At 49.4% G+C, this 19,545-nt stretch overlaps 1 protein-coding gene across 2 annotated transcripts in view; it reads left to right on the top strand.

Moving 5' to 3' along the window:
- The window catches only part of LOC122363517 (proteoglycan 4-like), a 111,960-nt gene that overhangs the window by 49,184 nt on the left and 43,231 nt on the right, over positions 1-19,545 (top strand). Inside the window, exon 3 of one of the 2 annotated variants that reach the window (XM_043332903.1) lies at positions 13,333-13,472. The exons of the other annotated variant lie outside the window; for it this stretch is intronic. The gene's annotated coding sequence lies outside the window, so the exon portion shown is untranslated. The remainder of the gene's footprint in view (positions 1-13,332; positions 13,473-19,545) is intronic. 2 annotated transcript variants of the gene reach the window in all.

Raw genomic sequence — 19,545 nt, forward strand, 5'->3', positions numbered from 1 at the left:
AGAGAGAGAGAGAGAGAGAGAGAGAGAGAGAGAGAGAGAGAGAGAGAGAGAGAGAGAGAGAGAGAGAGAGAGAGAGAGAGAGAGAGCGAGAGAGAGAGAGGGGAGGGAGGGAGGGATAAGGGAGATAAAGAGAGAGAGAGAGAGAGCAATTGTTTCATTACGGCGGAATAAAATATTGGTATCGCTTAACTAAGTAAAACCGCAACTGCATTGAAACCGCAGCTGTATTTTAAAGCAACTAATTACTTATTCAATCATCAGCATGGATCACAAGTTCAATTCAGCGTCGGTCGCTGGCCAGTCGCCACTCTCGTCCCTCTGTGTACCGGTCCGTGTTACCGGCCGCTATCAGTCGAGCCGGCTCACGATTGGCGTCCGACCAAGGCGCCAATCACGGCCTGCAATCAGCGCCCGGCGGCGCCCCGCCGCGACCGCCGTGAGGGGCGCCGGCGCCCGCCGCCGCCGCCGCGCCGCCGCCGCTGCAAATGGCACGGCACATTTGCACATCTCGACATGCCGCCGAATCGAACACGCCGACTATTACCATACGCCGGCCGAGAGGCAATATCGGCGCATTGTTCCGTAATGCGCCCCGGCGCCGGACGAAATGCTTTGTTTGCATACAAAAAGCGGGCGCGGCCGTCGAGTATGGTAATGTCGGTCGTGCCAGATCTGTAAACAGGTGCACGGCGCGCGCCCAGTGACCGAGGGGGCTTGGAGAGGGGAGGGGCAGATGACAGTGCAGAGTTTGAGGGTGTCCTAGGTCGGTTTTCGGCAGGTTGGTTTGGATTGCGTTTTAGAAAATAGCAATTTGTTTATCTATTGCCATCTACCTCAGACCACTCAACCCAAATTTTCTTCATTGATTGGCTTGATTGGCTGTCGATAATTTTGATAGCCATAGCACATGCGCTGCATCACGTCTCGGGTCTTTGGTATATTTTGTGTGTTCTCACTTCCTTTTACGGGTCAAGTCTTTGCATAAATGAGCCAGCGCATGACCTGGCACAAATTGTGGTTATTTGCGGCACATGCTGCGCCGTTTCCGGATGGCTTTCATGAGCCCTCGGCTCAATGCCAAGCCCTGTTTATCTGCACCCGCGGCGGCTGGCCGTATCCGGTGGCCTCCGTACCGCCCTGTTGCATGTGGTGTCCGTCAGGAACGGAGCTGGGAGCGGCCGGCCGGGTGCTGAGCGCGGCAGGCGGCCAGGGGCCCTGGCCCGGGCGGCGGAGGAGCGGCCGCCGCGGCCCGCTATCGCTGGGAACGCGCCAGCTGACGCGCCGCGTGAGTGCAGATGGCGCCACCATACAGCGCGCATTTCTGTCGGTCCGAGCGCGCGCCGAGCCAGCCGAACCGCCGCGCGGGCGGAAAGTTCCCACAAGCGCCGCCGGAACAAAGGGCAACAATGGAACTATCAATCAGGCGGCGGCGGCGGCGGCGTGGTCACAGGTCACAGATGTGTCAGGCACGGGTCACACACTGGTCACACGCGGACCACGCATAGGTCATCAGTGTGACCTGGGTCACAGTCCTGGGACCGGCCTGGGTAACAGTCGGGTCACGATGGGTCACACGGCTCACTGAACCAAACGCGCGAGTCATTCAGAAACCAACGATGGCCCCCGTGGCACCAAATGAAAGTCAATTCTACGATGTTTCAGTCTGGTCCCTAAGCTTGCATTGAAGTAATATGATTTGAGCAGGCATTTGGGTCCCTTCTTGAAATAGTTATGGGCCCTGTGTTACATATGGGTCTTTGCTATGCGCTCAAAAGTTCTTCGACAGCTTAGCGGTGGCATGGGGCCCCTTCAGCCCAGGGAGCCCTGCTAAACGCTGAAAGGCACCACGACAGTGCAGCTGGTCCCTCGGTGACTTAGGGAGCTTCTCGGTAGTTTATGGGCCCCCATGGTAACTCAGGAGCCCCTCAGTAGTCAGTAGTTCAGGAGACTCTTTACTAGGTCCGGGACCCGTCACACGCTCAAAAGCCACTCGGTAGCTCATGGCTGACCCGTGGCCATGGTGGCTTTTGTGGCCCTTGGTAGTTTAGGAAGTCACCGGCAGGACCCCTCGGTGACTCTGAGTGCTTCTTAGTTACTCAAAGGTCACTTTTTCAAGGAACGGGAGGAAATCGGCGTGGGGTGGGGGGGCTGAGAACGTCTCCGAGGGAGCTTTTTAACATTTCAGTAAGACAGACATGGAAACGTCAGCCAAATGAAGGGGACACTACGTGTATATCGCCAATCCCTCGAACTCAACCATGATATACATTGATTTATGAATATTATGATTTAAAAGTCGTCCTTCCAATCTCCATCCATCCGTGTGTCATGTCTTATGTGTCTTATTGCGCCGGAACGGCGCCGCGTAGCGACGTGAAATTTGGCATGCTGAATCGGTGGGTTGATGTGACCTCTGTATTAAAATTTGGGACGGATTGACCCAGCGGTGCGCCGTCAGCACGTGCAAAAGGGTGCTCTCATAGAGATAACACGGGGCCGGCGCAAACCGCCAACGGGCGAAAATCGGGCCTGCAGCGCTCCTCTCCCGGGCTTATAACTCGGCGATGGGTGGCCACAGCGAGATGGGATTACCACCAATGGATAGAGGAGAGATGGGCCTAGCGTATTGATATGGTTTCATAGTATAGCACGCGTCACGTGCAAGGCAATACCCGCGGTTGTATATATATTGATTCAACTTAGCCCAGAACCATGTACTTTTCTTAAAATCTGAGAAATATTTTGTTCTGTAAAATGCGAAACACAGCGTTTCATGAGCTCATTTCACAACTTGATTTGTGAATAGGCCTCAGACTTCAGCGGCGCTGGTTAATAATGCCTAAAACCGGCGTGTTTCCTTTCGCTAAGTGGCGACGGTGAGCGATAAGGCGGCAGTCGTGTTTCCAACAAAATTGCAATGAAATTGCATGACATGTTTTCAGATGGAAACCGTGCGAATGAGACAACAAAATTACAGTCGCTAACTAATTAATCACGGAAAGGAGCGTGAGTTGATGTTGTCTTGACGAGGTCATTTCAGACGCTTTTGTAGGCGCCGTGTGACACTGCCGACACCGTTGATAACACATAGGTCGAAATCTGTAAATAAATAACACCCGACAGTGGTGTTGATTTACTGTGGGTGTTTTACGGGGCAGTAAAGGTGGGACCGATTGGGGAGCGTCTGAATCGCGGTGTTTCCGTATCGCAGACATGTTGAGGCGATGCTTGTAATGGTGATACTAGTGATTATGGTACTGGTGGTGATGATTTCAGCCATTCTGGTGCTGCATTGATGATTATATGGTTTAGCGAATAAAGCGATGATAATTATGAATCAAAAGAAAAAATGAAAACAGTTAATGCAAAAACTCAGTGGCGTGTCCAAATGAATGAGCTTGTGGTGGCGACTGAAAAGTGCCAATTCCATGAGCGAACAATTTACCTATCATTCTCATCAACAAAAAATGCTAATGTTTCTTGGTTTTCATAGCTTCATAGACGAGCGTGCACCGGCGCTATCGCATGAGAACGGCGCACTTCCACACCTGCATGTATCATCCATCATGACAGCATTTATTATGACAGTCCGCACTGTCCATTATGACACTACCCACCTTACCCACAGTCACACCAGCTGTCGGTGGCGGCCCGCTGCAAACGCTGATGTCGGGATTGCGTGCCGAGCCATGCCATGCCATCGTGTCACTGCCGCGGCGCCCGTCGGCCCACCGGTTAATGGGGCGCCGGGTCAGGGGCCGCTGGCGCCTGCTGGGACGTTAGTGGTCACACCTCCACTAGACCATTAGCGGATGGTCGTTCATCTTGGCGAGACGTGTGCCGTGTGGGGGTGGGGGTGGGGGTGGGGGTAAAGAGAGTGGTGAGAGTTGTGTTAGAGTTCAGTGAGAGGCGGGATGGTGAGGTCGATTCGGTCCGAGGTGTCACTGATGGATTGGAGACATTCGTTCCACACACCGCAGAGCAGATATATAGACAGTGATGTCATTCGCTGTCGCTGCTCTGGTCTCTGTGTTGGGCGGGAGATGAGGGGAAATACGCCACAGGACTGCAGGAACTCCACAGGGACATCCCAGGAACTTCCCTCCTTTCCAAACCGACACAGGACATAGCAGAGAACAGTATCATCAACATAACCAGTATAACGCCTTTTGGGGCGACTAACGGAGCGAGCGAGAGGGTGGGCCTTGCACGTGCGAAATTGCGAGGGGGTACCTCCAACTGACTTGTGCACGGCACCCTACTGACCGGTCTCTAGCGATGTGCCAAATTTGGGCACAATTGGCCCAGCCGTTCTCGAGATCTGGAAGCGGCACCCTGCACGTGCGCACGTGCAAAATGGGTCCCAACTGACATGTGCACGGCACCCTACTAACCGGTCCCTAACTGTGTACCAAATTTGAGCGCAATCGGTCGAGCCGTTCTCGAGATCTGGAAACGACCCCTGCACGTGCGCACGTGCAGCAGCGCCCCAACTCTGGCACATGGATATGCAGTGCCTAGTGGGTGCCTACCTACATGCCAACTTTCAGCGCAATCGGCCAAGTAGTTACCGAGATATTGCAACAATTACAAAACGGACACCTCTTCGTTTTGCACGTGGCACCATGGTTGTCGTTTTGTATAGGCGTGGTAGGGCCCGAGCCCTGCCAATAATTTTGGAAATTTAACATTATGCCTATGGCGTTGCGTGGAAAGAATCGCTTTGAATTGGCAAAAATTTACATTAGAGCCCTACCAATAATTTTCGGAAAGTGTCGCCCCTGCGTGGCACGTGCATAAGGGGTCACCCACATGCATCAGGAATAGTCCAATACTTGGTAGAAGGAATGAAGCTACCCTACAAAAATTACCGCGTGTAAATCGGTCAAGTGGTTGCTGAGATATAAGCCTCGCAAAAGCGTGACCACGGCCGGCCGGCCGGCCGCTCATACTCAGAAATTTCCGTTAATCTAAGGAAAGACTACGCTCGCTTCGCTCGCTCCGTAATCACTGACATCCTGAGAAACAACACATCCTGAGTGTTGCGAGACTTCCATAGACTGATAGCGTCATTTCGGAATGCCAGATTCCATAGTCATGTGTTCATGTGTTTGACAATGCATCATGCATGTCGAGATTGATCGCAATGCATAGCCGGACGAATGCACTGGCAAAGCCTAGGCCAATGCAGTCCTGCCCGTATTCACGTCGACATCTTACGATCAGTTTTCATCGTACGATCGATTTGGTATTCATGTTGACCATCTTAACTTTTTATCGTACGATCAGTCTGGATATTTAGGATACTTCTAATTCACGTTGACAATCTTAAGATAATTTGGTATTCATGTCAAAAGTCCTAGGATTCATCCTACGACCCAACTTAAGATGTCGTAGCAGTTCCGAAGATTTGATTTTTAGCAGCATATTCCGGGACGACATAGAAAATGGATCCTCCGTCAAATGATACAGCAAACGAAATATATTCAAACAGTTATTAGTGAGCTATTCTTAACATTATAAAAGTACCACAGATTGAGTATGCTTCAAAGTTATTATGGAAATTATTTTACCATTAGGTATTATGGAAACTATATTATTATATTACAAATGATCATATGAAGAATAAATTGATAAAACATACATTTTAACCCTCGCCGGCACAGGGGGGGTTGATGCAACCCACTAAGGTTTTTCGCGAATAACTCGCGTAAAAAGCGGCCGATCGCGACGAAACTTTCAGTACCCTCGCATTGATCAATTTTACACCTACCCTGAAAATTTCATGACCCTGACCCAAATGACCTTTGACCTGTGACTTCTTTTCCGAGACCATGTTTGGCCGGAATCGCGATTCGGCGTATGTCGGCTCGCATTAGCCGCGCGTTTGCAAGCTTTTCGTGGTTTCAAACGCTCAAACATGTGATTTGATGTTGCTCCCATGCATTAGGGTGGGTGTCACTGTCAAGGTCACCTGAAGGTCAGGTCAGGTCATTGACCTTTGGTGACCTCGGTTCACTTGTTCGAGTTTTACATGTTTCTAGGCTAGTTTATGGAGCTGAATTCGAATTTAGCAACCATTTGAACATTTACGAAGTAGTTTTGGTGCCCTCGTAATATGTTACGAAGCTGTCAGAGGCGGATGACAGGTACTACTAATACCCGTCACGACCCCTACCGGTTGACCTGACCTGACCTGACCCGACCTGGTCTAAATGCTTAAAGACATCATCTGTGATCAAAACTAACATGATATTCTTGATCAGCACCCTGAAAACCCTCATGGCAGCACCACTTTACGACGTTCTAACAGGTCCCGATTTTCCCGACTTTTGGGTCATTGACCTGACCTGGAAGGTCAACCGATTACCTAGGACCTTAAAACTGGGTATTATTGGCTTCCTCTCGTCACGGGTCAAATTTGAGCGCGTGTGCAATTTTGCGCGTGCGCACGTGCCAATTGCGTCACAATTGACTTTTGCTCGGCACCCTCCTAAGCGATTCCTAAAGGTGTACCAAATTTAAGTGCAATCGGCCCAGCCGTTCTCGAGATCCGGAAGCGGCCTCTTGCGCGTGCGCACGTGCGAAGTGCGAACAGGGTCACAATTGACTTTTGCTCGACAACCTCCTGAGCGATTCCTGAAGGCGTACCAAATTTAAGCGCAATCGGCCTAGCCGTCCTCGAGATCCGGAAGCGGCCTGCTGCGCGCGCGCACGTGCAACCGGAGTCACAAATGACATTTGCTCGGCACACTCTTAAGCGGTTCCTAAAGGTGTACCAAATTTGGGCGCAATCGGCCTCGCCGTTCTTTATATATGGAAGCGGCCTCCTGCACGTGCGCACGTGCAAACGGGGTCCCAAACGACTTTTGCCCGGCACGCTACTAAGCGGTCCCTACCGGTGTGCCAATTTTGAGCGCAATTGGTCCAGCCGTTCCCGAGATCTAGGGGCGACCACTGCACGTGCGCACGTGCAGTAGTACCCCTAACGTAACACATGGAAATGCATTGCCCGATGAGTGCCTACCCACATGCCAAGTTTCAGCGCAATGGGCACGATAATTACATAGTTATTGTAAATTGCTACAAACATGACATCTCTTTATTATGCACGTGGCACGTGCAGCCATGGTCACCCACATGCATCGAGAAAAGTCGTGTCCTCGGCAGAATGGATGAATATACCCTACACACATATTTCCTAGTAAATCGATCCTGTGCTTACTCAGAAATAATCCTCTCAAAAACGTAAATTCAGCAGAACGACTTTGGGTTCTGAGTTGACACCCTTGGCTTCGCAAGAGCCACATGACACGGCGATCACCCAGGTGCATCAAGAGTAGTCAATTACGAGGTAGGAGGGATGGGGCTACCAAACAAAAAAGATCGCGGTTCAATCGGCCCAGCGGTGGCCGAGATAAAAGCTTCTCAAAAGCGTTATAGGGCGGGCCGGTCCGAGCTGTACCGCTCATACTGATATTTTCCCGTTATATTGAAAACTCTTTTTCGCGCTCGCTCGCAAGAAAAAAATCATAAACAACAATTTCAATACCTAAATATACAATTCATAAGCATAGTTGACGTCTTACGACAGCTCAGTGAGTAGTCGTATCTTCCCAATACATTCATCATTAAAGTCTTACAATCATCTTAAGATTCGACTTAAGATGTCCCGACGTGAATCGCACTTACGATCGATCGTACGACAAATGTCTACGACCAAAATTTTGATCGTAAGATAAATCTTAACTGTTTGCGATGCCAACGTGAATACCAAATTATCGTACGATAAAGATCGATCGTAAGATAAACCTTACGAAAAATTCCGACGTGAATACGGGCCCTAAATTGCTTAAAGGGACTATCCCACCTTTAACATGGGGTTTGAGTTGAGATAGCCAAGTTTGCGGCGAGGTTCAGAAACCACTATCTATCTAGGCTGCAACCCCCGCGGCCTCTTTGTGTTGAAGAAATTCGTTCCCTTCACTTGAAAATGGGCCTTGTGCAAGGCCCTATCTTCAACATGGAGCGACCGTTAGTGTGACGTCACCTCGTTTAGTCATTCTGATTTAAATGAGTTTGTTCGTTGAAAAATCGCTTAAAACTTGGTCTGAACTTTGTTGTGGTGCCTACAGAGTAAAAAGAATCAGCTTTATGACAGTAATGTGGCCTGGGGAAGGAGGTAATTTTGGGCTGTGACGTCATATATTTCAAAGCTTGTGTTTGGAATATGGGAAGCCTAAGATGTTTAATGAAAAATAAATGCCAGAACCGTGTTCCTGGTCATCCAATCTATAAAGTCGGGCACAATTTAACTGGTTTTAACAACATTTTAGAAGGTGGGATAGTCCCTTTAAAGGGACCCTCCCACCTTAACATTAGTTTTGAGTTGAGATAGCCAAGTTTGCGGCCAGACTCAGAAACCACCATTTATCCTGGTCGCAACCCCCGCAGCTTTATGGTGTTCAAGAAATTTCTTCCCTTTACTTGCAGGGTGGGACCAGCGTGGTCCCTATCTCTTAACCATTACGGGAATCTGATGACGTCATCAGGCTTTCGAACGTCCGTTAAATGTTTGACTAAAACGTTTTGTAGCACGCGGTGGTATATGCTGCTTTGCGCGCAACAAATGCCGCACTTTCAAATAAAGTCGCTAGGAACAGCGGAGATCCCAAAAAGTAAACAAAAGTAAAAGTCTAATATCTTGAAAACCGGTGAATATTTTTCGATGAAATTTGGTAGATATTCGTATTTGCTCTTTCTGAACCGAGTGACATCACTTTCATGCCAATTCATTAACTTTTTTGAAGGTGGGAGGGTCCCTTTAACCCTGTTAGTGGCAGGCTCCTGGCTACCTCTATTAGTGGCAGGGGGGGGGGGGGGCTGTTTACGACCCCCCCTTGATATCTCGAGATCTAACGGGCCGATTTTCAAAATTCAAACGGCATTCGATTTCGCTCAACGAGATCTACATTTCTTAAAAAAATTAAAAAATGTCAATAGGGGGGTAGAGGGGGGTAAAAACGGGCAAATTGCAGATACATTTTAGACTGTTTATCACGGCCAGGTTTCTGAACCAATCTTAACGCAACTTTTGCCGATCGATAGAGAATGAACCAGGAATTCACATGGATCCTAAAAATATGCATTTTCAAAAATCATAGGCGGATACAGATCATTGAGATTGGGGGTACACAAAAAGTATAGTAAATAAGGTTTTTGTTGGTACTGTTTCTAAAAAGGGTGGCAATGGTCTTGTTATGTTGCAACTTTCTTATGAGAGAACGACTAAAATTGTATTGGTCATGCATAGGCGGTGTCAGGGCACCTATGTTGGGAGGTAAAAAATAACCCCCCTTTTTGGACGCCTGGATCCGCCTATTATGGCAAAAACGTGTCAAAAGAGGATGCACAATAACTTTGTATATGTTATCACATGATACCTTTCATTCACTGTTCGTAAAACTGGTGCAGCATCGTGATCTTCGCCCAAATGACTCGCTTCACGAATAGGACCCCCAATTCCCAGTGCTCTGGAGCCGCCCCTGGTAAAGTTATGAACTTGAAATTTTCAGGGAATGTGCCCAATTTAGTTTTAGGAAAAGTCAGAAAGTTTCAGCATCGTAGCTTCAGCGGTTTCGGAGATATTTCCGAAAAACCTGAGGGGTGGATAAAAACAACCCACCCTGCCACTAATAGGGTCAACGAGTATCAAACTTGGACTAGTCATACTGGCTTTGAGTAAAACAGACGGGTCAAACTATCATGGCCTAAGCTATAACGCGTTTCGAATTGGGTCGCTATGCGGGGCTCGCTTCAAAGGATTCATTTGACATCATTCCTCACCCAAGCGTCCATCGAATGAATTCACCTGCCGGCTATGGCGTGGGGATAAAGTGAAACCCGGACCTAATGCGATATTCATGGGCTGTTTCCAGGATGCGATTAAGCCCCGAATAGGAACTCTGTAATCCGTTTACTGTCCTGCTCATTATATTACTGTATCGACCGGGAATCGACGGCCCCTCCCTCCCCTGAGCCGCGGCCCGCCGCCGGCTCCCGTCTCATTAGGAAAATGGCGGAGGGAGGGACGCTCCCTGGCAGGGAGGGCCGCCACCTGCCCCGGCCGGCCGCCGCGTCGGCACCCAGCACCGGACCGGACCCGGCGCCGGCCGCCGGGCGCTCGCGGCCGCCGGTGCTGGCTGGCCTTCTGGGCCGCGCTGAATAGGCGGTCCATAAATCAGGACCGGCGGCCGTGTAATCAAGACCGGCGGCCGCGATAGAACGCCGACCACTCATGCAATCGGAGGAGAGCCGGCCGCCGCCGGCCGAGGCCCGGACCGCGGCACGACACGGGTCGATCGGGGGACCCGTAACTCCGTAAAGCTCATAGCTGGAGGGGGAGAGGTAAGGGCAGAAGCTGTTGACGAATCCAGGCAAAATGTGCTGGGAGGTGTGGACTAGTTAGGACACTACACTGGACCCCACAGCGGTGGAAACGGGTGACGGTGGGGCGACAGCTTTGCTGCGCGGTTGGCGGTCGGTGGCGGCGAGCGGCAGGCGCCCGGGCGGCGGCGGCGGCGGCGGCGGCGGCGGCGGCGGGGCGGCTGCAGCTCAGTCGCGCGCGGGCGGCCGCGCCGGAAGGTCGCTGTTACGTTCCGCCCAGTGTGGCTTTCGTCTGAGGATACGGTGTCGCCCGTCCCCCGCGGAGGGCCGCTGCTTCTGGGATCCCGTGCCGGCCCCATTCCGACCGGCGCGGTGGCGGCTCCAACAATAGCGGTGTGTTCAATCGCGGCCGATTTATAGCGACACGGCGGTGATCGCTCTCAAGAGGCGAAGGATTCCGACCGGCCCGGTGCACTATGGTTGGAAACGGCCTCACGGATGGCCGGGGGTCAACGCGAAAAAATGTTTTGCCCATAACTTGTTAATGCGTAGACCGACTGCGATGAAACTTTGCATAGGTATACCAGTGTCTTTCGTGCATCATACAGTAACTCAGAAATGACGAGATCACGTCACGTCACGCGTGTGTGACGTCATCATTGCAAGTATGTTATAAGTCGCCTATGTCTTTCGTTATGTTATCGATATCGCGAGGCATTTTGAACATGTTTTGAATACTGCTATTACTGAATGGATATTGTTGTTATGCTTTAGGGCAAGACATATCAACGTAGTGACGCACAGTGTCTTACTATTGGTCATAAACGGTCAAAAATTTGGAGAAAGAGTATTTATGATTTTTTTTTAGATTGGGCAAAAAAGTAAGAAATAAAATGACGATCAAATGACAAAACATGCGTCAGATTAACCCGGCAGTTGCTGGGGTATTTCCCCATCCGCCGTTTGCCCGGGGGGGGGGGGGCGTTCAACGCCCCCAGCCGATAACTCGCGAACAAATAGGCGCAGCGAAGCGCACGAGGCGCGGCAAACGAAAGAAGAACGCGACGAGACGATTCACATGAATACTTTAAAGTTGAATTTCGAGGTCACAGGTCGGGTCAAGGTCAGGTCAAACACTTGAAATCGGGTTTTCAGTAGCATGGACTTTAGAACCTCGCAATCGGTGCCTCGCGTTTCGCGTTTCGATTATATCGTCATCAGTTGGTCCTAAATAAATTCAGTCATCAGTTGGTCCTAAACAATCTGTCACAACTGTCACAACCCTTCATATAAGTGCTAAAAGAGTGTCAGATCAATGTAGGGGTCAGTCAAACATAGGCCACTGGCCAGGGTCAAAGTCAGGTCAATCAGGTAAGCACATAACCCCGAAAATTAAAACTGGTACCTATTCGCAGCCCATGCATGACACATGTTTTATGGGTACTTTTGGGCGTAGAACACGATGGTGACATTCATTTTATCATACGAGTACGTAGCTGGTTGAAAAAAGATCAATTTCAGAAATGCATGCATCATGGTCGTGAAGTAGTCACGAGAAATTGCCAACATTCAGTTCAAGATTTTGGGAAATGTAGAACGATGATCAAAAACCATAGATAGCCATTTGATTTGCCATGGTATTGGCAGTGTAATGGCGTTTACAGCATGTCTGTATGTCTGCTCTGTCGGTGGATATCCATATCCATACTCCAGGATATCCATACACGTTTGCACGATATCCATACTCCAGGTGCAGCGGCGAGCAGTTACTTCTTACGAGGGGTGCGGAGTCGAAGTCAGAGTCGGAGTCAGAGTCGGAGTCGGAGCCAGAGTCGCCCAGAGTCGTGGCAACGAGCCAGGAGTCGGAGTCGGAGTCGGGGTCGGTCAGGAGCCCGCAGTGGAAGTCGGAGTCGGTCCGAATCGGAACAGCTCCATCACGACTCCGAAACACTGGCAGGGGTCCGGAGTCGGAGACAGAGTCGGCCGGAGTCATGGCAACGAGTCAGGAGTCGGAGTCGTAGTCGGAGTCGGATTTGGCTCCACCACGACTCCGCAACCCTGCTTCTTACCATCATTTATAAGGATAAGCGATTGCAAGACTGACGAGCCGACCTGGTGCTAACGAAGCGACGGGTAGGTACGCCTCGGGAGATGAAGCTTCACGGACGATTTTGCGCACAAGTGCGCAGTCTGCTTTTACGTTCCCCTTACGCAGAATTGAACAGAGACTTATTCTGCCAAAAAGCTCAATGGAGGTCGATGGAGAACTTTTTGTATGTCCAATGAAACATAAACGTAATTTTGCAAATATTGCTGTGGTGACACTGCAAACAGAATGCAATGCCGTTCCTGATTTTGAACACGCATGGGAAAAAGAGTCACTCCACTCGATAGCCAACATAACAAGGATTATTTTGATATATAATAATCCAGTTTTACAACGTCATGGAGGTACTCCACATGCTATCACCAGCGCGGTTGTTTAAACCTTTGACGGCGCACCAAAAAAGCCACTCTCAGAAACTCCCGATTCCACGTACAATAATGGAGACTAAATGCGCAACTAAATAATTTTTTCTGCCCAATTCAAAACATTTCATCAATTTCCAACAGAATGACACCCCAAATATACATATATTCCGAGATTGCCCACGGCCATCCGTGAGGCCGTTTCCAACCATAGTGCGGTGGGAGAATCGCCGGTGTCGGTCCCAGGTGTGTGTCTGTGTGTGTGTCCCAGAGGGGCTGTGTGTGTGCAGCTGTCAGCAGGCAGCGAGTGGCTCTCCAGCCACCAGTCCCTGCTGTGTCAGTGATACGGGCGGTGCACCAGTCGAGCCGAGAGCCCCGCGGTGGTGACACAGCGTGTCACGCCGTGTCAATGTGTCAGTGACACGGTGTCAGAGTGTCTGCCGGTGCCCCGTGTGTGACCGGTGTCAGTGCACACAGCCGGAGGAGCGTCTCCCGTCTACGTACCGTCTCCCCGACCGGACGTCTCTCTCGTCACGTGGACGACACCAGGGAGCCACTACCGTCGGCCGGCTCGGTGTCTCAGCCGACCGACCATCGATTCCAGCCGCCACAGACGGGTGAGTACGGTCGGCCGTGACAGCCTGAATGACGGGTCACCAGCCGGCACGTCAATGGCCGGAAAGCCGCGGGGAGGGCTGGGGGAAGGGGCAGAGATGATGATCAATCAGCTGACCATGGAGTGAGCAGAGGCCAGCATCTTCCGCCGGCAGTAGCACGTAGTGCAGAAATGGACCGTCATTGACAGTAATTGGACAATCAGCATACCTCTGGTCCTTGGCGATTTGGCATTACTTGTTCTTGCCAATTATCGGACAAATGTTTAGGCAATGGGGTCTCAAGCATGCTATTTTTCATATTTTCAAAAGTACCGCTGATTTGTTTCACATTTACGGGAACTGTAAATAAAATATCTGAAAATATTATGCTTGCCCGTGAATGGCCGAGAGCCCGTGCGCTAAAACCCTCCGCCCCATTGTTCCCTAAAATAAATGATTCGCTTATGATTAAGCCATAACATCGACACAGCGCAAGCTTGCGTCCATACTTGATTCGTGCTAGTTCCTGCCTGAAGCTGTCACGTGGCAGTCCACCTCACCCTGCCATCAGTTGTCCTTATCAATAATCAACACGTCTTTATCGCAGTATCGCACCAATCACGCGCTGCGCACCGTTGGCGCTTTATTTGAACGATGCTGCACTCGACTGTCAACAGTCAGCGATCAGTCAACTGCTGTCAGTCTGTCAACGATGTTGCGCTCAATCGTCAGTAGTCTTGCTCCAGTAACTTCAGTGGTATCGGCACAGCTCCTGCTGTTACCACTGCCGCCTCTTTCACTTCGCTTACTGCCGCTTATGCTAATGACGGTGATTCAGGTAGCATCACCGCTGCTAAAAGAACTACCACCAGCACAGGATCCGTACCACCCTGTGGTGTAACACAGCGAGTCTGACACAGCCACGGAACCCGTCTCATTTTTCACCGACTGAAGAAGCCTAAATGATACCCATTAAGACGGCTTTCGCTTGGCTTGTATAAAAACATGGACAGCGATTGATGTGTGTATAAATCCGCAGTGATGTGAAGAGTCTGGCCAGGCATAATGATCAGCTGTTACTTGTTAGGAATGATGACGCAATGTTGACCCCACAGGCTCGAGGTAAGCTAAGCATTCTCATGAGTCTCTCTCTCTCTCTCTCTCTCTCTCTCTCTCTCTCTCTCTCTCTCTCTCTCTCTCTCTCTCTCTCTCTCTCTCTCTCTCTCTCTCTCTCTCTCTCTCTCTCTCTCTCTCTCTCTCTCTCTCTCCCCCCTCCCTCTCCCTCTCCCTCTCCCTCTCCCTCCCTCCCTCCCTATCTCTCTATTCCCCTCCCTCTCTCTCACTCTCTCGTCTCGTCTCGTCTGGTCTCGTCTTCGTCTCGTGTCGTCTCCTCCCGTCTCGCCTCGCCTCGACTTCGTTAACCCCAGTGCCTGCGGCGGTCTGTTGGAGATTTAGTCGACCCGACTCGACTGTTCATTGTGGCTCGCCCTCTCTCCATGTGAGACTCTCCGGTCCATACATATGGAGTGGCCGGTACGGTATATAGCGAGACTCACCGCTTTACACTACACGGGCCTGTCACCACTTATCACTTGCCCAGCCACCGCCCCCGCCGCCGCCCCCGTCAGTCACTCGCTACCTTTGATGATACAGACGCTACCTCTGCTAAAGCCGCGACACACGAGCTGCTAAACCAACTCGGCGGCTGCCCACGTCGCCTGCCGGTTGCCAGGTGTTGCCCAATGCGGTCAGGTGGTGTTGCCAGGCGGCGTGAGAGGCGCTTTAGGAGAGATACACAAACAGATGGCCGCGACATTTGGGCGAGGAACGGTGGTCTGCTGGGGCACTGGATGAGGCAGACTCAGGGTGGAATTACGAGCGGATGGAAGTGGAACAGGATTGGATTGAAACGGGATTGAACTAGATCAGGCCCGGAATGATGTTGTTTGTTTGCTCGGGGCAAATCTGAAGTGGGATAGTGGATTATGACTAAGCTAGGGGAGAATCGATGCTGCAGTGTGTTGCATGTGTCGTAGTCGATCGGGTCTAGGCTGCGTGACATCATGTCGATAAGCATGACGCTATCAATGGCCAGTACCTACCACCAGTCACCATCCCGTGTCATGCGTCATAAGTCCCTAATTAACCACTTGTCATCAGGCCCATACCATTAAAGGGACTGTCCCACCTTAACATTAGAATTGAGTTGAGATAGCCATCTTGATGGGCGTTCTTTGAAAATCAGAGCCGTGAAAACCGTTTCTCCAGCAATTACTTCATCGCAAAGAAATTTGTGTTTGATTTTGACATCTGTGCAAATAAGTGCCACAATGTATTGGTATTGGCACTTAAAACCTGTGACGTTTCCGCCTTTTCCGAAGTTTCTGTATCTGTCGACTTGTTTTTATCGAAACCTTGAAAAATAACAACGCCTCTTTGAACAGCGCCCATTCGTTCCGGTGCCACGAGGTGGAGAAATAAATTGATATGCGAAACTAATTCTAATAGTCTTCTAATTCTTGTAGTATTTTTATTTTTGTATTTAAATAGTTAAGAGGCCGTCCTAAATGTGACTGAAGAATGCAAGAGCCATGAACTTATCAATGGCAGGTGTCAAGTTCAAGTGTGCAACTCTCTAAAATTAATCATAGTATCAAAATGATAAATGATTTGCTCACTGCTGTTTCAACTCCATAATCAAGACATGCTCTGAGAAGTCCACAATCTATTGATGTTGACAACTAAGGAAGAGACAATGAATGTTCACCTTTTTATTTCTGAGCATCCAAGACGACTAACCTTGAGCCGTTAAACATTGATAATACCCTGTATGCTGAAGTGTGGGTGGCCTGAGGTCGACCATGCCTAGTAAAGAACTGTTGTTTGTGTAAACACCATGCAGAGGTGTTTTGAAATAAATTTTAGTGATGTAATGTATCATTCTTTGAACTGAGTTGCTGATGGCGGATGAAAGCGGAAGTGCTGCATGTCGAATAAGAAGTGCTCTGTTGTGCTTTTAAGCTTATGTTAGATTTTATAGATGGCTTTGTTTTCCTGCAGATTTCATCTTAAAGCTGTCAATAGTGTTTTACCTTTGTTTCCTGGGAGCAGATCCAGCTACTAACATGAGCATGGGACTGGGCCTTTGTACCACAGTCGCTGCGCTGCTTGTCAAAACCTAGGTAATGTGCCTTGTTAGGCCATGCTGTGCATTTTTTAAACCTTTAAGAGTACTTTGTGATCATCGACACACATATTGCACCTGACAAACAGCAGCAAAATCACACCCCGTCCTTACCTCTGTGCAGTGTCACCCAACAGACAACAGGGCTTCAAAACAGGCAGGTTCCGCATTCAAGTCGCTTCTTGCAACTATTTGACTAATGTTAGGACAATAGACGTGCTGTACAGGGAAGGCGTGTTCTGTGTAGCTCTTGAAAAATGAAATCATGCCTAAAATTCAGTTTAGAATATTACAATTACAAATAACTTGGATAAAAGTTGCAAAACATGAACTCTGACTGGTCAGTTGAAATGTCTTGAGTCAGTGAACCACGCCTGGGCTGGAGGTGGTCAGCTCCCTGACTTGCGCGACCTCGGGCAGGAGCTGTGGTACTTGTACATGGACAAATTGAATAGATGCTAGCCTAGATCATGTCGTGGCTGCAGTCCAAGACATGTTCACTAGTTGCTGTTGCTGCCGCCGCCTGCTGCTGCCCTGCGTACCGGCTGGCAGGTCACTGCTGGACTGTTTGCGCGCCAGGCATCCCATCCTACTGGACGAGTTGGGTGGGTCGCAGATCTTTGAGAGTGAAACGTTTGGTCTATGTAAATGTAGCTGAAACTCTTACAAATAATCTAATAAAAAGGCAAAATTTCAGAGGACTCTATTGGTGTCTCAGTGGTGACAATCAGAACTTGATCAGAGCTGTTATGTTGAATGCTGAAACTGAGAATAGGGCTGAGCTTGCGGGCTAGAATTTAATATGCAGGCTTACAAGGACCCCAGTTAATCCACAAATTTGTCAGACTTGCCTGTAGGCAAATTTATGCAGATGAAATGTTTCTGGCAGATAGCCCTGAGGCAAAATGCTATTCAAGCTTGTTCCGCAGCTTGTTGCGTTCCACATGAGCCACTAAATCAGAGTCACACAACTCTGCCAAATGCGCTGAAAGGCCACGATTTTTCCAATAGGTAGGTATATTTATTATTTTTCACAGACACAACAAAAATACAAATGCAGTTCACTACAATTCATTCTGCTTCAATTACAATTGCTGGAATGTGTTTTGCAGACTTATTATATTGAATCTTGCCAGTACTGCAGAGTATGGCTCGCAGGTCGCCAAGGAGCACTGGCCCAACTCCCAAGCTCAAAATTGACACAAACCCTTCAAACAGAGCCCAAAAATTCACACCAAAGGGGGCTGAGGCCTGAGAGAACACAAAAAAAATGCACCAAACCCCAAAATGGCCAGTCAAAATCTGCACTGACCTCAAATCCCCACAATGCTACACATCTGCACCACAGCAAGTCAAATTCGCACCCCGCTACACTACATCCGCACCACACTAGACCAAATCCGCTCCGCACCACACTTAAATCCGCACCAGACGAAGGAGTCCGCACTGACAAAATCTAGACAAAATTGCCCCACTTTGCAGTCTGGCTCATGGCTATATCCATTGTGATTCTTAGGTCTGGTTATTGAAGTTGAGCTCACTTCCATCATCCATGTGCCCAAGACATTGTGGGCAGCATCAACAATCAAGCATCAATATCTTGCTTTTGCTTATTAGGGAGCATTCTATAACTTTTTAAAAATGATAAATAAGGCCTTGTTAATATTCTTTGCAGTTTGCGACCTTCTTCTGGACAAAGTTCAAGCTTCAATTTTCCAATTTTCATTTCAATCCTTTCCATGAACATTGAACGAGTTCATGCGCAATGTTTGTACTATTCGCGGCAGAAGCGTAACAAAACTTTGTGCCACCGATTTGGCAGCTAGGAAAAAAACTTTGCCCGATAAAAAAACGATCATATGACGTAATCGATCCAAAAGCTTTAAATTGGAATTTTTAAACAATTAGCCAACTATGGGCCGAATGTTTGCCAATTTCGTGTAAAGGGGCCCATAATCTATGTCTTGCAACACAAGAACAGTATATCAAAGCAATTTTTTGAAGGTGGGACAGTCCCTTTAATCCGTACCACCAGTCTTCAGTCCAGTCTCACCAGTTCGCTCAGTCGCCGGCGACCGGCCTGAGACAGGTCCGTCCATACAATGCGCAGCGGGAAATCAGATTATGCCGGCCCCAGCAATGTGTGCCATGCGCCCAACGGCGCCTCAAGGACGTTCAGTTGTTCTATGAGGGTGGGTCAGGCCAGCCAGGAGGTGCTGCAAGCTTGTGAGAACAGGAGGGTACTCAAATACTCATTGGGATTGCACGGCATTGAATGAGTCGGATGTTTCGAACCAATGTGTTCGAAATAGGTACCTTTTTGCAAACGTAAGAAATGTTACTAGAAAATGTTGGTAAATAATTTATTTAGTTATTTATCTCCTCACGCAAGGCAGGGACATTACAATAAGTATCGCTTGCACTGGCGGTCGCAGCCGCTCGCAAAAGGGGGGGCCAAAGTCACACTCGCGGGACATAACATTTATCAGTCACCGGGGGGGGGGGGGGGGTGATCGGCTAATTTTTTTACGTCCACGAGGCGCCGCGCAGTTGGCATTACTTATGCTTCATCCACCTCATTCTTGCGTGAAATCTTTAAGCTCAATTTAAGGCAAAAGCACCAGTTCCATTTCCCGTCCCACGGTGTTTCCACCGGTCGGGCCACTGCACCATGGCGACGGATCGGTGTAGCATATACTGGAAGGTCGGGCACGCGGATTCATGACCTTACCACAATTAAACAATTCGGAAAAGTACGGATACCTCTTGCTTTGAACAAGCATGTGAAACCCAGAGATCATTTTCAGACTATGACATTTACCCATATAGCTGTTTGGCGGCGGGAGAGAATAGGTACACCGACCTCTGGAGACCCCCGGCCCCACAGGTTCCTGGTTTTCAAAATTGGCA

The sequence above is a fragment of the Amphibalanus amphitrite genome, unplaced genomic scaffold, assembly GCF_019059575.1.
Source record: "Amphibalanus amphitrite isolate SeventyFive unplaced genomic scaffold, NRLGWU_Aamphi_draft 000625F_arrow, whole genome shotgun sequence".
NCBI classification, from domain to species: Eukaryota; Metazoa; Arthropoda; class Thecostraca; order Balanomorpha; family Balanidae; genus Amphibalanus; species Amphibalanus amphitrite.